Source organism: Bos indicus, chromosome 2 (assembly GCF_029378745.1).
Source record: "Bos indicus isolate NIAB-ARS_2022 breed Sahiwal x Tharparkar chromosome 2, NIAB-ARS_B.indTharparkar_mat_pri_1.0, whole genome shotgun sequence".
NCBI classification, from domain to species: domain Eukaryota; kingdom Metazoa; phylum Chordata; class Mammalia; order Artiodactyla; family Bovidae; genus Bos; species Bos indicus.
In genome coordinates, this window is record NC_091761.1 from 3,646,859 (window position 1) to 3,652,858 (window position 6,000).

The window sequence follows — 6,000 nt, forward strand, 5'->3', positions numbered from 1 at the left end:
AAAACCTTTGGTGTGAAACCATGTCAAAATTTAGGTTATTTATGTGGAAAAATGTCTAGAAATAGAAATGCTGTTTGCTAAAATGTGAGCCATCTCTTGGTACTTGACAAAACTTTACAAAGTCTTTATGAAAGACTTATATTAATCTACATTCATTCCTCCATTTCTCCAGAACTTTGAGTGCTTTTGTGTTCAGTTCAGTTCAGTTCAGTTGCTCAGTCATGCCCAACTCTTTGCGACCCCATAGACAGCAGCACACCAGGCCTCCCTGTCCATCACCATGTCCACCATGTCCAACAAAACCCATGTCCATTGAGTTGGTGGCACCATCCAACCATCTCATCCTCTGTCGTCCCCTTCTCCTCCTGCCTGCAATCTTTCCAGCATCAGGGTCTTTTCAAATGAGTCAGCTCTTCGCATCAGGTGGCCAAAGCATTGGAGTTTCAGCTTCAACATCAGTCCTTTCAATGAACACTCAGGACTGATCTCCTTTAGGATGGACTGGCTGGATCTCCTTGCAGTCCAAGGGACTCTCAAGAGTCTTCTCCAGCACCACAGTTCAAAAGCATCAATTCTTTGGTGCTCAGCTTTCTTTACAGTGCAACTTTCACATCCATACATGACCACTGGAAAAACCATAGCTTTGACTAGATGGACCTTTGTTGGCAAAGTAATGTCTCTGCTTTTTAATATACTGTCTAAGTTGGTCATAACTTTCCTTCCAAGGAGTAAGTGTCTTTTAATTTCATGGCTGCAGTCACCATCTGCAGTGATTTTGGAGCCCAGAAAAATAAAGTCAGCCACTGTTTCCACTGTTTCCCCATCTATTGCCATGGAGTGATGGGACCAGATGCCATGATCTTAGTTTTCTGAATGTTGAGCTTTAAGCCAACTTTTTCACTCTCCTCTTTCACTTTCATCAAGAGGCTCTTTAGTTCTTCTTCACTTTCTGCTAAAGTGGTGTTATCTGCATATCTGAGGTTACTGATATTTCTCCTGGCAATCTTGATTCTAGCTTGTGCTTCCTCCAGCCCAGAATTTCTCATGATGTACTCTGCATATAAGTGCTTTTGTGTTTTATCTGCTAAAAGGAAAAACCCATGCCTACTTTTAATGCTCAAGAAAACTAGCTACTCTGAAAATTTTTTCTGCTACAGAGGCTGCACCACTCTGCTCAGCATGACCCCTGGATGGCTTGTGTTTTCACACCATGTCTTTGGTTGATGTAGGATCTGCTCATGTGCTGTTCACACTGCAGTGCATTGACCCCAAATTTAACAGCATGGTATCTGGAAACCACCAGTCCAAGGAAATAGTGTGCTGCCTTGTGGGATGCTGTTTCTGGACACCCACAGCAGGTATTCTAAACAGGAGTATATATTCCCAGTGGTACTTTGGGCTGGATGCAGAATATGTCCTGGTATTACCAGTTCCTGATCTGCATGTATTATACAAACTGAAAGTTAGAGACAAGGGATCTTCTTCCAGATTATTCTTAAATCTGTACTTGGCATTTTCTGCCACATCCCCCACTGTGATCTTCACATGTCAAGGAACAGGAAGAGAAAGAAAAATTCAACCACACAGTTCACTGCAGGACACCCTTGTAGGGGCCCTGGAGACTGGGTCAAAGCAACGTCAGTCAAAAGGAAACAGCCTGTTCCCACAAAGTGTCCTGGGGGAGAGCTGTTCACCCTATTTTCTGCCAAATTAGAGTGATGTTGCCTACAAATGTGCTAGAGAGCATCTTCAAATGAAAGAGCAGCACGGCTGAGCACCATGCACAGCTTAATTGAAAGAGTATTTTGGGAAGAGAGCACCATATGCTTTATATTTGCATCTAGACTATAAATATCCCAGTAACAACTTGAGTCCATAAATACTACATTCAGAATGCTTGGCTGGAAACATCTTTCACTACTCACAGTCATCTGTTTACCAGTGTGATTGTTCATTGCCCTCCCCATTGTGCAGAATTATCCTCATGATCAGGGTCATGTTGGGAAACAAGTGGGTGCTCACAGATCCAGGAATGGCTGGGTGGCCTATCCTCTGCACCCTGTGCTCTGAACCTGGCTTTCAGGCCATTCAAGCCTGAAAGGGACAGATGGCACTTCTTTAGTTAAATCTTGGGAAGAAAGACATGGAATCTTTAACAAAACTTTAAAAAGACTGCATTAAAAGAAGAGCTCTGTGCATTTGCAAAATTAACCTTTATCCAGTGTGTTCCATGTGACAAGAACAGTAATAAGAACTTTTTATTTTTCATTTTCACTACAAATTTCTGTTGCTGGTATTATCTGTGTTCCACCAATAGGGAAGCCAAGGCTTGGCAAAGTTAAGAAGCTCACCGTGTGATCAGTCAGGGTTCTAACCTGAGGTTTACTAATACCAAACCTTGCTATAACTAGGGAAAAGCAGACAGCTCTAAAGCACTACCATCTCTATGAGCCAAAGGATTAGAAATGACCACTTCAGCTTTCTGAAAGCTGAGCAAGCACATTTACAGAGTGAGTTAACATACACACTCTTAATTTCTACTTAGCATTCTCCAAAAAAATATTTAGAAAAAGTATTAGTGTCTCCATTTGCCAGACAAGAAAAGTGATGCTCAGAGAGGGAAAGTGAGGGGACAGGGGCAAATGAGTTGCATGAACTGAATTTTGCTTTCCCAATATCATGCTGTCCTATCCTAAGACACAGTGGGATAGCAGTGGGATAGCTCTCCCCTATAGCTGAGCATCTTAGGACCAGGCCCACTGTCCTCCACATTCTTTCTTGCCCTGCCTGACTACTCTCTAACAATCTTGGCATGGAGTTACTCTGATAGAGAGCCTCTCTCTTCTCATGTCCCAACCCAACCACTCCTCAGAGTCCAAAATGTCCCAGGATCAGTTAAAATGGCAAATCTGGGAAGCTAACATCAGGAAGCTTGAAAGATGCTGATTGACATCAGCCAAAATCAGGGGAGAATGGATAGATATCCTTAGGAAATTTTAGGAAGCAAAAATGTCAGGATGGTTGATAATATGTGCCTGTTGAGAATGAAAGCCCACCATGGGCCTGGCAATCCTGCAGTCTTACCAAGAGTACTTGGCTGCCTGGCAGGTCAGCCTGGATGATGAGAGATTTCTGAGGCACCTAAGCATGTCAAAGTGACCATGGAATGACCTATCATGCAACTACTGTTTGCTGCAACATCTGCTATTTGCTCAGAAAGTCACGGGCTTTTGGCCAGGGTTCCTCAGCTGCAACACAAACTCACTATGTGTGTGGCGTGGATCTGTGCCCATTACAGCCTCTGTGTGCTTGGGGACAAAGAACATAGCATAACTATGTTTACACAACGGCTGCTGCTATTACTGTAATATTCTTTCATCTCTGGTCCGAGTGTCTGGTTTTCCTGTTAGTGTTCATGTAACTAACCTGTTAGCTTGTAAGTGAGACAGAACCTCAGACCTTCACAAGGAGCGATCCTCCCAACTACACTCTATGTCTTTTGAAAGAGCCCAGAGGACATTCCTATCACCAAGACTATTTGGAGAGGAGAGTATTAGAGTCCTTGGAAGGCTCTGTCTTGGTTCTTCTCTGCAGAACAGGAACAGGTAGGGGGGTTGTGGGGGGGGCGGCAAGGAGTAGGTCCCTGATTTAAATGGAGTTGGCAAGATGCAAGCATGGCAGGGCCCACAGATATGTCAGAGGCAAGGAAGGCATGAGACTGTAACAGGCATCAGTTATAGACGCCTTAGGGGCATCAGGAAGGTCTGCCTCTAAGTTAATCAATGTTAGGGATCCAAGGATCCAAATAGATCTATTAGCCAATAAGGTTATATAAAACTTATTTATAAGTTTTAATGCCCTCCAGATTCATTTAAAAGGAGTCACAATTGAGCCCCAAATCAAAGTTATAGCTCTTAATTCAAATCTCAGACCTGAGCCCACTTCTCACCCACTCTCAGATGTGAGTTGGTAACCCATCCCTAGTCCTGAGTCTGCTCACCCACCTCTGCAGTCCTGAGTCTGTCACCCACGCCTAGACCCAAGTCTGTTACCTACATGCCAAAATCAATTTACTGCTCATCCATGTCCCAGAACTGAGTCTTCTAAATGGACATTTAGAAAACAGTGTGTTTATCACCAGGAGGCAAGGTCAATATGAACTGTATGCCAGTCTCTTCTCTTATTCATCTTTATAGTGTCACTGTGTTGGTACATGTCCATTCATTCATTCTGTCTCTATGTGCAGAACGTTCTTGCAGTTCCTGGAAATACAGAGGCAAACAAATCATCCTTTGTCCTACAGGACTCATAATTCTAGTGGGAAATTAAAAATTAGAATTATCAGAATTAGGGTAGGGATAATTACCCTTACCATAGGGCCTGTAACCTGCTAAAGACTGCAGATTCTAGGACTGGGCCACATCAGGCCAAATTACAGGGAAGGAGCACAGACCCAACTGTCAGCAGAAAATTGGAATAAAATTTACTGATCATGGAAGTGCCCACCAAAGCAAGACCCAGTTTTTCTACAGGCAGTATTTCCCATGGGGGAGCTTGCAAAAGCCTCTTATGCTTATCCATTAGAGGGCAGACAGAATGAAAACCACAATCACAGAAAACTAACCAAAATGATCACATGGATCATAGCCTTCTATAATTCAATAAAACTAGGAGCCATGCCATGTAAGGCCACAAAAAAACGGACGGGTCATGGAAGAGAGTTTTCACAAAACAGGGTCCACTGGAGAAGAGAATGGCAAACCACTTCAGGATTTTTGCCTTGAGAACCCCATCAGATAAGATCAGATCAGTCACTCAGTCGTGTCCGACTCTTTGCGACCCCATGAATCACAGCACTCCAGGCCTCCCTGTCCATCACCAACTCCCGGAGTTCACTATGACTCACATCCTTCGAGTCAGCGATGCCATTCAGCCATCTCATCCTCTGTCGTCCCCTTCTCCTCCTGCCCCCAATCCCTCCCAGCATCAGAGTCTTTTCCAATGAGTCAACTCTTCGCATGAGGTGGCCAAATGAAAAAGCAAAAAGATACAACACTGAAAGATGAATCCCCCAGGTCATTAGGTATCAAATATGCTATTGGGGAAGAGGAGAGAAATAGCTCCAGAAGGAATGATAAGGCTGAGCCAAAGTGGAAATGATGCCCAGTTGTGTATCTCTCTGGTGATGAAAGTAAAGTCTGACACTGTAAAAAACAATATTGCATAGGAACCTGGAATGTTAGGTCCATGAATCAAGGTAAATTGGAAGTGGTCAACAGGAGATGGCAAGAGTGAACATTGACCTTTTAGGAATCAGTGAACTGAAGTGGATGGGGATGGGCAAATTTAATTCAAATGACCATTATATCTATTACTGTGGGCAAGAATCCCATAGAATAATGGAGTAGCCTTCATAATCAACAAAAGAGTCCAAAATATAATACGTGGGTGCAACCTCAAAAATTACAGAATGACCTCATTTCATTTCCAAGTCAAACCATTCAACATCACAGTAATCCAAGTCTATGCTCCAACCACTAATGCCAAAGAAGATGAAGCTGAATGGTTTTATGTATACCTATAAGACCTTCTAGAACACCAAAAGAAGATGTCCTTTTCATCATAGAGGACTGGACTGCAATGGCAGGAAGTCAAGGGATACCTGGAATAACAGGCAAGTTTGGCCTTGGAGTACAAAATGAAGCAGGGCAAAGGCTAACAGAGCTTTGCCAAGAGAATGCAAAGATCATAGTAAACACCTTCTTTCAACAACACAAGAAATGACTCTACACAGGGACATCACCAGATGACCAACACTGAAATCAGATTGATAACATTCTTTGTAGCTAAAGATGAAGAAATTCCATACAGTCAGCAAAAACAAGACCGGGAGCTGGCTGTGGCTCACCTCATGAACTCCTTATTGCCAAATTCAGACTTAAATTGAAGAAAGTAGGGAAAACCATTAGGCCATTTAGGTATGACCTAAATCCCTTATGA